The sequence below is a fragment of the Silene latifolia genome, chromosome 9, assembly GCF_048544455.1.
Source record: "Silene latifolia isolate original U9 population chromosome 9, ASM4854445v1, whole genome shotgun sequence".
In the NCBI taxonomy this organism is placed as follows: Eukaryota; Viridiplantae; Streptophyta; class Magnoliopsida; order Caryophyllales; family Caryophyllaceae; genus Silene; species Silene latifolia.
The window spans coordinates 134,587,288-134,602,872 of NC_133534.1; the positions used below are offsets into that span (position 1 = coordinate 134,587,288).

Consider the following 15,585-nt stretch of genomic DNA (forward strand, 5'->3'; position numbering starts at 1 on the left):
TCTTTTGGTTCGATCGAGTGGTTTGGAGGACACGAGAGGTCGATCGAGTACTTTTAATTACTCGATCGAAATGCTTATTTTTGGAGTTCCTCGACCGAGAGGGTTATTTACTCGATCGAGAGGATTAGCTGATGAAGACCTCGATCGAGTGGTTTTATATCACTCGATCGAGAGGTTTTTGGTATTATGGGGGCTTAGTGACCCGTGATTAGTTTTATTTCGTTCAACCTTTTATTTTCCTATTTAAGCTTTCGCTAATTAGGTCATTAGGACGCTTTTATCATCTTAGAACTCTCTAATCATTCCTTCATACTCTATTCCGTTAAACTTTATCTTTAATCTCTTGCTTGGATTTTGGATTGTTCTCTACGCCGGATTGCTTGAGATTGTAATCATTCTCTCCTTATTAATCTTAATCTTATTGTTCTTTTCTTTAATCCTTGTTTCTCCCTTAATTATTTCTGCCCTAATTCTGTTTATGCTTAATTATTGTTATTTCATCATGCCTTCAATTAGTATGCTTTATATTATTATTGTTGACATCATTAGTAATATGAGTATCTAATTTCTCTTATGTCGGGATTAGGGAATCCATGGTAGGATTGTGACGATGTAGTGAATAGACTAGATGATTTATTTGTGAGAATCTGTACCCATGGCAATTTAACTGTAATATCGACTTAGTTGAGTGCACGCTTCTAAGTTATCTTTAATTTGGTTAAATTTACTCCTGGATCGGAAGATTGGATTAAATAGACCTGCTATGAATAGTAGACTACCCTAATGAGGACGGAAGTTAAGTTAGTGGAAATCTAGGATAGAAAATGGACTGGAAGGACCTTTCCTCTATCCGTCTCATAGTAGATTGTCTAGGCTATTTGCGGCTGAGTCGATAGACTACCTTGGTGAACCGAAATCTTGGCATGCTTTCTCTATTTGATCGTCTTATTTATAAATCTCTCACTTTTATTGCTCTTAATTAATATCTCTTATCTTTAATCCTTTATTAGTTTAGAAACCAAAATCAAAACCCCCCCATTTGTGACCAAATAGACGGACCCTTAACAGATATCTTGCCTCCCTATGGAGATCGACCCTGCTTACCACTAGCTTCTCTGTTAGTTTTAATTAGGTTTATTTTTGGTACAAAACGACAGTATAAAATTTTGGCGCCGTTGCCGGGGAGGCAATAGCCCTAACTGTTTTTTGTTTCATTTATTTTTATCCGTCTCAGGGAATTTCTATTCCTTGAGACAATTCTCAATTAATTCTTTCAGTGTTGTGTATGCCCATGTCAAACAGGTCGGATTTAGTTCCAGCTAATCCTGAGCCAGAAAGACTGTTTCGGCATAGACTCGTCTCCAAAGAGAAATTCGAAAGCAAGACTTGAGTACTTTCGAACCCGAGCTACAACACTTCTTATTTGCAGAAGAACCGTCTTTTGAAGAAGACAATCTCATTTCTGCCGACAAGCCAGTAAAGATGCCTAACATTGCAAGTCACTCGGAGCCCAAAGCATCATCGATTCCTAAAGGTTTTAATCTCACAACTGAGGATGGTAACACTTTTGATATCCCTCCATCTTACATAAATCTAGTGGAAAGGAATATTTACCGTGGTGTGGCGGGTGAAGATCCGCGGAAGCATATGGAAGTCTTTACTGACTATTGCTCTACTATTCCCATCACTAAGGGAGTAACACAAGACAAGATAAAAGAAGTGCTTTTTCCTTTTTCTCTGACTGACTCAGCCCATGAGTGGCTGACTGATCTTGACCGGACTGCTGCTGGTATCACCAACTGGGAGACTCTCGCACTTGCCTTCTACAAAAGATACTTCCCTCCACAACGCACTAATCAGCTGAGGGGTAAGATTACTAGTTTCAAGCAGGCACCTGATGAGACTTTCTATGAAGCTTGGTGTCGGTTTAAGAAGTTGGCGAGGTCTCTTCCTCACCATGGTTTTGATCAGTGGTTTTTGTGCAACCAGTTCTACAATGGGTTGTACGATGACCACAGAGCTATACTTGACGCCTCATCCAACGAAAGATTTCAAAAGAACATTGATGATGATAGGGGATGGGGCATTATTGAGGAGATGGCGACCCATTGTGCTGAATATGGGAACCCACGGGACTGTATTCGAACGGTCCATTCGGTTGATAAGGCAGTCGTGTCTCAGCTGGAAGCCATGAATGCTCGGTTTGATAGATTGGAGCTGCAATCTGCTGGAGATCAACAGATGGTTCATCTGTTGACTAGACATGAAACTGTCATATGTGAGAGATGTGGAAGCAATGACGGTCATACTGCTATTGATTGTCTGACTGAGAAGGAACAAGTCCTTGCCTTTCAGCAATATAGGCAAGGAGGAGGTTCCTATTACAATAATCAAGGGGCGGTCCATCCCAATTTGAGGTGGACAAGTCAGAATGTTCTCAATCCCACTCCTCCACCGCAGCAGTAGCAACCTTATGCCCCCCTCACAAGGCTCAACAAGGCTTCCAAAAGCGTCCTTCTTTTCCTCCACCGAACCAAGGAGCATCATCTTCAAGTGGGGTAAGTGAGCTAGCTGAGTTAAAGTCAATGCTTCAGTCGTTGACAAAGCAATGGCAGATAAGTGACCAACAGAAGGAAGCTTAAATCAAGTCACTTGAAACCCAAGTTGCTCAGTTGGCCGCGAGCCAATTCACAAGAAAACCGGGTCATTTGCCGTCTCAATCCGAGAAGAATCCACATGAGACGATTAACTTGATTAATTTGAGAAGTGGTCGTTCCTACGAAGGACCAAAATTGTCAGCTGATAAGGACATTTCAGACCCAAGGGATGCTATTATGGAGGATGAACAGTCATTTGTCGCTGAAAATATGCCGAGTATAAAGGAAATACTCGATCGACTGATTTCAGGTGGTCGATCGAGTAGAAATGATGCTGAAATTACTCGATCGAAAGGAATTGTTGGTCGATCGAGTAGTCTGGATAATTAAGGCATCGATCGAGAGGTCCAAACCACTCGATCGAGTGAAAATATTTAAGAATCTGTTCGATCGAGTGAAAATTTACCTCAATCGAACACTGTTGCTATTGAGGAACTCGATCGAGAGGTTGGAAATGCTCGATCGAGTGAAATATCACCTGGAAAGACTCGATCGAGAGGTAGAAAGACTCGATCGAGTGAAAAATAGCTTGAACCTGCTGAGACATTGGAAGAGAGAAACAAAGGGCTCGAGATTCGTATTACGGTGCCCTTCCCAAGGCGATTACAGAGCACTAAAGCCAATCAACAGTTCGGTAAATTTGCCGAGCTCCTGAAAAGCCTACATGTTACTGTTCCGTTCGCCGAGTTGCTGATACAGGTACCTCTTACTTAAAGTTTATGAAAGAAATTTTGTCGCGTAAGACCCACATAAACGATCATGAGACGGTAGCTTTAACGGAGGTAGGGACTGCCCTAGTTCAAAATAATTTGCCGCCTAAACAGTCAGACCCGGGTAGTTTCTCGATTCCGTGTCATATAGGAACCCATTTGATTGACAACGCGCTATGCGATCTTGGTGCTAGCGTGAGCGTCCTACCTTTGTCTCTCGCTAAGAGACTTGGTTTGACTAAATTTAATTGCACTTAATATGACCGTACAGATGGCCGACCGTAGTATATCACGGCCGTTTGGAGTTATAGAGGACATACCTGTCAAAATCGGGAGATTCTTTATTCCCGTAGACTTCGTAGTGCTTGATATTCCCGAGGACACTCATACCCCTATTATTTTAGGGAGACCATTTTTATTCACTGCTCGCGCAGTGATCGATGTCGGGGGTAAGACACTTACGTTTCAGGTAGGAGATGAAGAATTGATTTTTCATCAATCTAAATCTCGTACGGTTCCCATGCAAGCTCAGCCTTGCAATGCCCTATCCTCTACTGACTCAGAAATAGACACTTCGGCTGAGAATGTTGAGTTTTGTGCTGTTATTGTAACCCCTCCGCCTCAGACTGAGAGCGAAAAGGAGGAACATGCTTCTGTTTTCCTTGCTGCAGGTACAGATGAAATAAATGCTGGAGTTGTCAACGGTCAAAGTGCGATTAAAGTCAATCAAAATAGAGATGCCAATGTCAAAGCTGATGGGAAAGACAAAGGGACGAAGAAAGTTCGTGCATACGTGGACGTCAACTATTCGCCCTCTACTGGTTCAAATTCAAGCTCATGGAGATCGAAGAGGACGGTCAAAGACGCTGAAGGGACCTCCTCCAGTCAGAAGCCCACCTTTGGGCTACTGAAATGTTTTGAGAATTAAGCGGGGAATGCCCCGTTGTAACAAATTGTAAAACTTTAAATTTCCGTCGAATTTCTTTATTGTGTTTTTTTAGGACTGCTAGACTTTAGTTTAATTAGCATAGCGAATATTGACTATAGACTGTCATTTTGTGATTTGGTATTGTCGGGACATGTTTGCGAGTATTTTTATACAGGTTTGGGGAGATAGTGTCGCATTGTGATAAGTTACACGAAGAAAAGAACTCGATCGAGTAATTTTTGTACTCGACCGAGAGGAATGCACAAGAAAAGGGTTCGATCGAGTAGTTTTCAAATACTCGATCGAAATAGCAAAAATGGAGAGTTCTCGATCGAGTAATTTTCTGTTCGATCGAGCAGAATGAAGGCCAGACTCCTCGATCCAGTGATTTCAAATCACTCGATCGAGTGAAATTGAAAATCACACGCAGGAAGTACCTCTTTAACTTCTATTTTTCTTAATTCTAATTCATTCTTCATTTTATCTTCCTTATTTGCGATTAATTTTCCCCAAATCCTCTCTAATTCTTGCCCAACACCAAATCCATCACCCACATTGTTTATCTTGCTCACATATCGACCAAAGCCCTCTACTTTTCCCTTCCAATTTGCTCTTCGTCGCGATCAATTAGGGAAATTAGGGTTTGCGGTTTTCATTTGGAAATCCGCCTATTTGCATCAATTTAAGTCGGTTTTCTTGCTTATTCTTGTGGGTTTCGTCATCAAGTAAGTTTCCCCTTTTACTATTTTGTTGATTACTTGCTTTATTTCGAATTTATGAAGTAATTTGGGGTCTAGGGTTTGTCTTTCAAATTCGAAAAACCCAACTAAATTGGGGATTTCTCTGGTTAATTTGCTTAATTGCTTATTATTCCCCTGCTTACTTGATTAGAATTGAAAGTAGTTCACTGCCTTCGACTAGTTCGACTGTAGTTTCGTCCTCGACTGAGATGGTGGTCCCTGCTGTCACCACCGTCACTACGACTGTTAGTACCGCTGCTACTACCCCTGTTTTACCTGTTGTTACTGGTACTACTGCTGCTGTTGCTAGTTCCGCCTCTGTCGCGGTTAGCTTTGTTTCTGCCTCCGTCTCAACTAGCTCTGTTGCTAGCTTTGCCTCTGCTTCTACCAGTATAGCTGCACCTTCTTCGTTTGGTACGGTGACCACCCCTGCTACGTGGTCACCAGCTGTCACAGCTGCCTACCGAGCGGCCTTAGTACCTCGTTCTATCAGAGGATGGGCTTCTTCTTCAGGTACTAGAGGCCGGGGTCACGGACGAGCCACGCCTGCTATTGGCCCCATCACTATCCGAGTTGACGACTCACTTGACCCGCACCCCGACTACCCTGAGGTAATTTTCGTTAATGCTATACATCGTCAACGTTTATTTGCCTTAGAGAGCTGTGATTTTCTGTCTACTAAATTTTTGTGTCGTAAGTCACTTGATAGGCTAGGTATTTACGAGCCTGTTGTTGAGATTTTGAGGGGTACGGGGATGTTTGGACTAGTCACCATGAGTGCCTTGACCTTCAAGGAGCTGACCCTTGAGTTTTTCAGCTCCTTTACCTTGTCTTCTGGCGCCTACGCCACTGACCCGACCTGTGCCTCTGTTTCTTTCCGGTTGTTTAACCGGACTTTTTCTTGGACTTTAGAGGCGTTTGGTACTAGGTTAGGTCTTTCTTTTACGGGTGACACTGCCGCCCTTAGGAAGGTCATCCGCCAGTTGTGGAGGACTTTGGCACAGACTACCTACGAGGAGCGCAAGCTCGCGCATGGACACCTTCCCCCGGCCCGTTACGTCTTGCGTCACATTGGTGGGACAATCGTTGGCCGTAAAGAACCTAACAATGTGAACAACATTGAGCTGTCTATTCTTGGTGGGTATCTGAACATTGACAGTGAGGGACCCTTTGTGCTTAACATTGCTTACTTGACTGCTCAGTACTTTCACACGGTGGGGCAGATGACTACGGGCACCATTGTTTGCGGTGGCATAGCCACTTTTCTTGCCCATTCTATCTTCCCCGCCTTTCCCCGTGACTTATAGTACCTAGACACCGATAGGTACCTGGACCTGACAGCTATGCTGTCTATGACTTGGCTTACTTCTGACCATCAGACATGGAAGATTTGCGGTTCTTTGTATGTACCCTTGCCTTGCACCACTCTGCCTCATCTCGTTCCCCTGCCATTGTTTGGGGTAGGTTACCTCCACCACTACCCATGTATCACCTCCTGCTTTCTCCACCTCCTACTATCTCCGCTTCTAAGAAGCGGAAGAGACCTGAGACCGGAGAGGGATCCACACCTTCTACGGGTGGCCAGACTTCCACGACCATTCCTACCCCGATCCCTTCTCCTACTCGTACTCCTGCACCCGACCAGACACAGCCGGTTTACCCGGCTAATTTTGTTTCTCATCTACCTTTTGAGGCATCCGCGGTCCTGGACCAAGGGCGCCGTGACAGTTTGTTGTTTGAGCTTCTTAGCAGGCAGGCTCGTATGGAGCGGGACATAGCTCTTACTTTGTTCCCTCTATACAAGTATCACATGATGCGACGACGTCCCGTTCCTGAGGGTTGGCTACACCCGTCTTTCTACCGGTACCTAGCTGAGGGGTACCCAGAGCCAGCCAGTGACGAGGAGGAGGGCACAGCTGAGGAGGCGAGGAGGAGGAAGCAGGAGAGAGACCTGGACTACACGGTGACGGTGGAGGACGAGGCTGACAAGTAGCTACTGGTCTACTCACTTCCCCAGTTTTCAAGCTGGTTTGGGGAAGTTCGTGTTTTGTATGTATATTCTTGCTCTTTTATTTCTTTTTGTCTCCTTTTTATTTATTGTTTTTCATTCATTTATCGGTTGTATTTTCCCGTTCCCCTGTATTTATCTGCTGGTGTATGCTGGAGGACAACGAGGGTGTTGTCCGTTTTGGTTTGGGGAGGGTAATGCATCCTTTGAGTCTGCATTTGCATTTGTTTTTGCATTCACGTTTCTATTTTATGCTTGCATTATTTTCATTTATTTCAAAAAATCATAAAAATCCAAAAAATTAGAAAATTTCAAAAAAAAAAAATCAAAAATATTCACGTTTCATTTTGCATATAGGTTGAGTCGGAACGGTTGATTTCCGTGATGATATTGCACTATAACTTGTCATTTTTACTTGAGCCTTGCACTCTGTTGACAGTTATTAGCCGAGTCTTACGCATATCTACGAGTTTTTGTTCAAATTAAGCTGACCGTGTAGACTTGACCTGATAAATTGGCAACCTACTCTATAATTTCTGAGATTTAGAGCCATATAACTGGTGACATTCATGACCGGTTCACATAGGAATTGAGAGTAGTACTCCTTGCATAACATGTTTATCATTTTTGCACATTCATGACATTCGATTTCTTGTCAATTGCATACATTTGGGTTTGTGGTCGGTGTCACATGCAGGGAGGTGTTTTCAAATTTCCCTTTCTTATATTTTTCACCCATTTAGCTCCACTTAAGCCAAATCTAGCCTTTTTGACCCATTAGCTACACCCAAAACTAAGCCTGCCCAGTCAAGCTAGTTTAGTGTGTCAATTGTGGTATGTTGATCCATGTTGCGAGTTTGGCCCGTTTTTATTGTTGGAGTTAGTAGAAAATGACGAAGGAGAAAGGATGAAAAATGAGAAAAAAGACATGAAAAGAAAAAAAGAGACGTGAAATAAAAAAAAAATGAAAAAAAAGAGTTGAATTCACGTGAAAAAGAAAGAAAAAAAGACAAGAAAAAATTGAAAAAGATGGTTGGAATTGAAAATGAGACCGTATTAAAAAAGGGAATTTTGTGACCGTCTTACTCCTCTGTTCTTATTCATATATTTTTGAGGAGATAGTGTATTTGGTTAGTGAGATGTGTGCCATGAAGGTCACTTGTGCTTTATTTTCAGTCAGTTGAGATTCAGACGGTTTTATATGGTCTTGTTTAGGAGCTAGCTTGACGCTTACCTTCACATTCCCATAATCTGTTTTGCCTTTCTCACCTGAACCTCACTTTCCCATATTATTTGTAAGCCCTCGGCTGTGACGGACATTGTTGGTTGGAGTGTATGCAGAGTACTTGAATCGTCTATCATTTTTGTGGCATGCATGTAGGTCGCAGTTTAGGTGAGTGACTGTTTCTCTTTCTCTCTTATACATATATAATTCACCCTTTACTTCATGAGAGAAGAGTGACCACGTGAGAGTCCGATTTTGTTGGTCTTGAAAGGTCGATAGGTCAGCTTTATTTATGGACTTCTTATAACTCGTTTGCGTATTGACTGTTGTAGCTATGACTGTTGATTTCTGTTGCATTAAATTTTTTCAAGTAGACAAGTTATAGCTAGCTCCGAGTTTTCATTTCCGTTCCATTAGTTTGCATTTAGTTTACTCGAGGACGAGTAAAGGTTCGGTTTGGGGAGATTTGATACGTGCATTTTACATAGCCTTTTTAGTCTTATTTCGCACGTATTTCTATGCATTCTTATACCATTTTGTATTGCAATACGCCCCGAATTGGCTACTTTTGTTTGTTTTGTCTGAATTGAAGAAATGAACCTGAAAGTGGTGAAACCGTACTCTTTTCGTCCTGTTTAGCATGCATATTGAGGAGACGAGAATGTTAGAGCGAGAATTATGCCTTGGAGAGCGTGAAGGGTGGTCAACGAAGCAGTCAGAGTCAACTTGAGAGGCTGATATGAAGAAAAGCACTCGATCGAGAAGTCTTTTGGTTCGATCGAGTGATTTTTGGAGTTCTCGATCGAGTGGGTTATTTACTCGATCGAGAGGATTAGCTGATGAAGACCTCGATCGAGTGGTTTTATATCACTCGATCGAGAGGTTTTTGGTATTATGCGAGCTTAGTGACCCGTGATTAGTTTTATTTCGTTAACCTTTTATTTTCCTATTTAAGCTTTCGCTAATTAGGTCATTAGGACGCTTTTATCATCTTAGAACTCTCTAATCATTCCTTCATACTCTCTACTGTTAAACTTTCTCTTTAATCTTTTGCTTGGATTTTGGATTGTTCTCTACGCCGGATTGCTTGAGATTGTAATCATTTTCTCCTTATTAATCTTAATCTTATTGTTCTTTGCTTTAATCCTTGTTTCTCCCTTAATTATTTCTGCCCTAATTCTGTTTATGCTTAATTATTGTTATTTCATCATGCCTTCAATTAGTATGCTTTATATTATTATTGTTGACATCATTAGTAATATGAGTAGCTAATTTCTCTTATGTCGGGATTAGGGAATCCATGATAGGATTGTGACGATGTAGTGAATAGACTAGATGATTTATTTGTGAGAATCTGTACCCATGGCAATTTAACTGTAATATCGACTTAGTTGAGTGCACGCTCCTAAGTTATCTTTAATTTGGTTAAATTTACTCCTGGATCGGAAGATTGGATTAAATAGACCTGCTATGAACTGTAGACTACCCTAATGAGGACGGAAGTTAAGTTAGTGGAAATCTAGGATAGAAAGTGGACCGGAAGGACCTATCCTGTATCCGTCTCACAGTAGATTGTCTAGGCTATTTGCGGCTGAGTCGATAGACTACCTTGGTGAACCGAAATCCTGACATGCTTTCTCTATTTGATCGTCTTATTTATAATCTCTCACTTTTATTGCTCTTAATTTATTTCTCTTATCTTTAATCCTTTATTAGTTTAGAAACCAAAATAAAAACCCCCATTTGTGACCAAATAGACGGACCCTTAACAGATATCTTGCCTCCCTGTGGAGATCAACCCTGCTTATCACTAGCTTCTCTGTTAGTTTTAATTAGGTTTATTTTTGGTACAAAACGAGAGTATCACGCATCTGCAACCACATTAGCCTTCCCTTTATTGTATATGATATCCATGTCATAATCCCCAATCAGCTCCATCCACCTCCTCTGTCTCATCTTCAACTCCTTTTGAGTGAAGATTTACTTGAGACTATTGTGATCTGAAAACACCTTAAAGGTCCCCCCATAAAGATAGTGCCTCCAAATCTTGAGAGCAAACACAACTGCACCCAACTCTAGATCATGTGTCGGATAATTCTCCTCATAAGGCTTCAATTGCCTAGAAGCATAGGCAATCATTTTCCCGTTCTACATCAACACACATCCCAAATCATTCTTCGAAGCATCTGTATATACCTCAAATTTCTCACTCCTTTCAGGTAATGCTAAGATTGGTGCTGTGGTCAAACGCTCCTTTAATATTTGGAATGCCGTCTCACAACTTTTATCCCAACGAAACCTATTCTCTTTCCTCATTAAAGCTGTCATAGGTCTGGCTATCTTGGAAAAGTTATTCAAGAACCGTCGATAGTACCCTGCCAAACCCAAGAAACTCCTGATCTCTGCTACATTCTTCGGTGCTTCCCACCGAGTAACTACCTCTATCTTGGCAGGATCCACAGCAACACCCTTCTTTGAAATCACATGCCCTAGAAATGGAAGCTCCTCTAACCAGAACTCAAACTTAGACAATTTTGCATACAACTGATTGTCTCGCAAAGTCTGCAACACTATCCTCAAATGCTCCTCATGCTCCTCCTTAGTCTTAGAGTAGACTAAGATATCATCGATAAAGACCACCACAAACCGATCAAAAAACTGACTGAAGACGGCCGGTTCATCAAATTCCATAAACACTGCAGGTGCATTAGACAACCCAAGCGGCATCACAACATACTCATAGTGACCATACCTCGATTTAAAAGTTTTCTTCCGTATGTCCTCTTCCCGAATCTTTACCTGATGATAACTCGACCTCAAATCGATCTTAGAAAAGACCGCTGCACCGTTCAACTGATCAAACAAATCATCTATCCTCGGCAAAGGATACCTGTTCTTCACTGTAACCCATTTCAGCTCTCTATAATCCATGCATAACCTCAAACTCCCATATTTCTTTTTCACAAACAATACTGGTGCTCCCCACGATGATACACTAGGTCTAATGTATCCCCTCTCAATCAGATCATCCAGTTGTTTCTTTAGCTCCTCCAACTCCTTAGGACCCATGCGGTACGGGGCCTTAGATATTGGTCCCGTCCCTGGTTTCAACTCAACATTGAAATCTACCTCCCTCTTCGGTGGCAAAGTCGGTATCTCATCTGGGAAAACATCTGGAAACTCTCCCACCACTGGTATCTGCCCAACTGTCGGACTCTCCATACTATGGTCTCTCACATGGCATAAGATCAACGGTTACCACTTCCTCAGATAAGCCTTCAAGGTCACTGTTGCAATCAACATAACTTTGGGTTTGACAACAAACCCACGATAAGACACACTAACTTCCTTAGGACCTCTCAAAGAAACCCTCTTTTGATGACAGTCTATCTTAGCCTTGTACATACTCAACCAGTCCATACCCACCATCATCTCAAAACCATCTAAAGGGAATTCTAACAAGTCCACTAGTAGGTCAACCTGCCCAACGATCATAGACACATCCCTATACAACCTCCCACAAGATGCAGACTCACCCGATGGTATAAACACCTCCTCTTTTACAAACTCAAACTCACTCAAACCCAAAAGCTTAGCATGACTCGATGATACAAACGACTGTGACGCCCCTGAATCAAACAAAACAAAGGTAAAGACTCCATTAACAAGAAAATTACCCATGATAACGTGAGCATCATCCTCAGCTGCTTTCTTCTCCATCATGAACTGCTTACCATTGGTCTTCTGTCCACCTCCGTGGACAGTACTAGCTGAAGTAGACGGCTTAGCAGCCGACCCCTGATTGTTGTTCGTCGCCGGTCTCTGGTATGAATTACCGCCATTGCGAGTTGCCCCACCATTGTTGTTACTCTGACCACCCTGATTATTCCACGACCCAGCCGGTCTGTTACTAGCATAGCTCTGAGATAGACCCTGAGAGAAACTCCCCTGCGACTGCCTCTGTAAACCTCTGCCCATAGCACTGGTACAATCATGTCTCTTGTTGCCCACACCGCCACAATTATAGCAAGATAAACCCCAGCTGCTACTACTACCACCACGGCCATGCCCGTAAGAAGCTCTACCAATGAACCCCGACCCCGAAGAGTAAGCTCTCACCTGGTTATGGCCGCCTTTCTTGTAGCTAGACTGACCACCACCCTCACTCTCAGCCTTCCTCTTCTCAAAAGCACTCTCTCTATTCTCCTTAGTCATCTCTACCAACCTCTCAGCTCTCCCAGCACGCTCATATACCTCCTTAACATCAGTAAGGACCCCTACCGGCAACTTCTCCATAATCTTGGGTGTCAACCCCTTCTCAAATCTCAATGCCAAGTTCTCTTGGCTCAGCCCCATATCCTCTGCGTACCTAGACTTCTCGTTGAACTTGTGATAATACTCAGCAACTGTCATATCAAAAGACATGTTGAAGTCATCAAACTCCTCCCTCAGCTTACTACGCACATGCTCTGGCACAAACTCCCGCCTCATAGCCCTCTTAAACTCATCCCAAGGTATAGCAGATAACCCCTGTTTCACATACAAGTCTAGAGCACTCACCTTAACCTTATCCCACCACTCTCCGGCTGCTTCCCTCAAGTAGAACGCAGCTTTTTCCACTTGAAGTTCCTCTGGGCAATGAACCAAATTGAGTATGTTCTCCATCTCTCTATGCCAATTATCCAACAGAATTGGCACACCCGTGCCCATATACTCTTTTAGATTAAACCTCGCTATATGTATACTCATCTTGGCGTAATCTGCCCCCGCCTCTTTATCTTTCCCGAATTTCTTTAAAGCCTTAGTAAGAGCATCTTGGTGCTCCAACATCTTAACGATCTCATCTACGCTCATGTTCTCAGCCCTGGCATACAACACGGTTCTCTTTGGTGGCATCTTGAAACTATATAAGATAAACAAACATAAACACACATCCCATACACAAAACACGAAAACAGCCAGCTCATAACCCACTCGATCGAGTACCATAACCCACTCGATCGAGTTGAGGCCACTCGATCGAGTTGCCCACTTACTCGATCGAGTGCCTCGAATCCAGAACCTAACCAGAATGCATCCAAAAACGTACTCGATCGAGCCACATCCTTACTCAATCGAGTTGACCCCACTCGATTGAGTGCCCAAACCTACTCGATCGAGTGCCCAAAAACAGACTACTGCCCAGAAACGAAAAACAACCCACTCGATTGAGTCACACCCACTCGATCGAGTCACTCACCTACTCGATCGAGTGCTCCCCACTCGATCGAATCATGCTGACTCGTATACTACCTGCATGCGTTTTTATATATAAAATGACAAACGATGACATAACACTTTATATATATTTATACCACAACAACAATCCTACTCCACATGTTTCTAAAATGCCACATCATAAAACATTCATCATACAACTTCATTATCTAACTAACATGCATACATATACTATCATCATCATTCATCTTAACACCTCTTATCCGCCACATGCATACATCCACCAATTCATACTATATATTGTGGGCATGGCCCACCTGCAAGCCCAGCCGATCTGTGGACATACAGCGGTCTTTTGAAAGCCACGCTCGGCGGCGTAAAAGTGCTTTCAACCGGATCGTTTTAGATCGGTCGGTTTCGTCTCGGTAAGGGTCTCGAAACGATTAGAGATGTTCGGAGTCGCCACCAAGCATTTGTGGGATGCTTGGAACCCGTTCGAATCCACTTTATACCTCGGTCAAACGAAGCACAAAGCAGTGTTTGACATAGGTACTAAAGATAAGGAATCGTCCCTCTTTAATCATATCTCTAGAATGACTCTCGTACGCCCTGGATAAGGTCGTCCACTATCCAAAGTTTCTGAGTAAGAGGTGAAGGTACGTATTGGGAAGCCCTTTAATCAGACACTCAATCCCGCCCGCGGTAGCGGCCTCTACTGATCGATCTTGGTTGGTTGAATGCAAAAGTTGATGAAACGGTTTAAATGCATCAATGCGCATCCAATAATTTAAACCTAACATGTGAGAGCTTTCTAAGTCGGTTGATTTAATCCAAGTATCCAGTATAAGATGTCGGGTTGGATTAATGGTTTATTTGCATGCAAGACGGAAGTTAAACATCCATTTACCGTATTAGGTTTATGGTGCATAACGTGATCCATTTGTCTTAGTAAAGCATTTTGCAAATATGATTTTTGATTGAGAAAATAGTCATCTGATCCGTCCTATATCCGGGCTAACCGGAGTCGGGATCGTCCTAGACTAATGCTGGAAAGGGAACAGGCCCTGTGCCAGGCGGCCATATGAGGCGCGAGCATGCCGGCGGTATAAGAGGGCCTCCCCTGGTTTTGGAAATAAGAGAAAAGGGGCCTGTTTAGGCGCGGGTCAACCAACGGTTATATGCCGTGTTCTGACCATTTGGAAAACGTTTATAAAACGTATTGAAAAATGGGTATTTGACCCGGTTTGGTTTGAAAGGGTCGTTTAGACCGCATTTGTTGATTTGAGGAACGAGACTCGAATAATATCATTATTTTGATGATATTCGGTGTCGCATTCGACTTGGCAAGCTTGACATGAATAGTTTTGAAAATAATTATGAACTAATTGTTTTAAGTTCATTTGAATATAATTAGTCGATACTCGTCATCGTACCCGGGTTAAAATCCGGCATGGTATGTAGAACCAAGGATGACTTTGTGTTGGTGACTAATATGCTTGTTTTGAAAATATAAAGAAATGATGAAAGGCTTTAAAATAGCTCCCAAAATGTAAAGAAACGAAATAAAAGGCTTTAAATACCTTTTAAATGTTATTAACCAAATATTATCACCGAAACACGGATTTAACCGTCATGGTATGAGGAACCAAGGGTGAAAAATGTTTTATGGTCAAAAAACAAATAAAATAAAATAAAAAAGGTTTGAAAATATTTGAAATGGTAGAAACCGATTACAAATATGAAAATGGATTAAAGGGGAAAGACGAGAACAAACAGGGTTGAGTTCTGACCTGGGCACCCCATTGAGGCGCAAGCCTATGTGCACAATAAGGGGCTTCTGCCTCAGGCTAAAACTAAGTTTTGGCTCGTTTATCCCATGTTTTGGATCGTGTTATGCATGTTTTAGTCATAAAACAAATGAAGACATGATAAAAGAAGGATTTTTACACCCTCATACTTACATGTTCGATTATGGCGAGAAATCGACGAGAGTGTAACAACTCGTTTGGTCGGAAAAGACTCGGTTTAAAACCGTTTTGGTAAGTAAAAAGAGTGTTTTATTAAGATTAGTGACGGTGTAGTGGTCGAAGTAGTCGGTCA

At 42.4% G+C, this 15,585-nt stretch overlaps 1 non-coding gene across 1 annotated transcript; it reads right to left on the reverse strand.

The window, feature by feature from the left end:
• Positions 1-1,858: 1,858 nt before the first annotated feature.
• Positions 1,859-1,964, reverse strand: LOC141603600 (small nucleolar RNA R71). Its single transcript, XR_012525464.1, has one exon. It is a non-coding gene; the product is annotated as a small nucleolar RNA R71 (small nucleolar RNA).
• Positions 1,965-15,585: the final 13,621 nt, after the last annotated feature.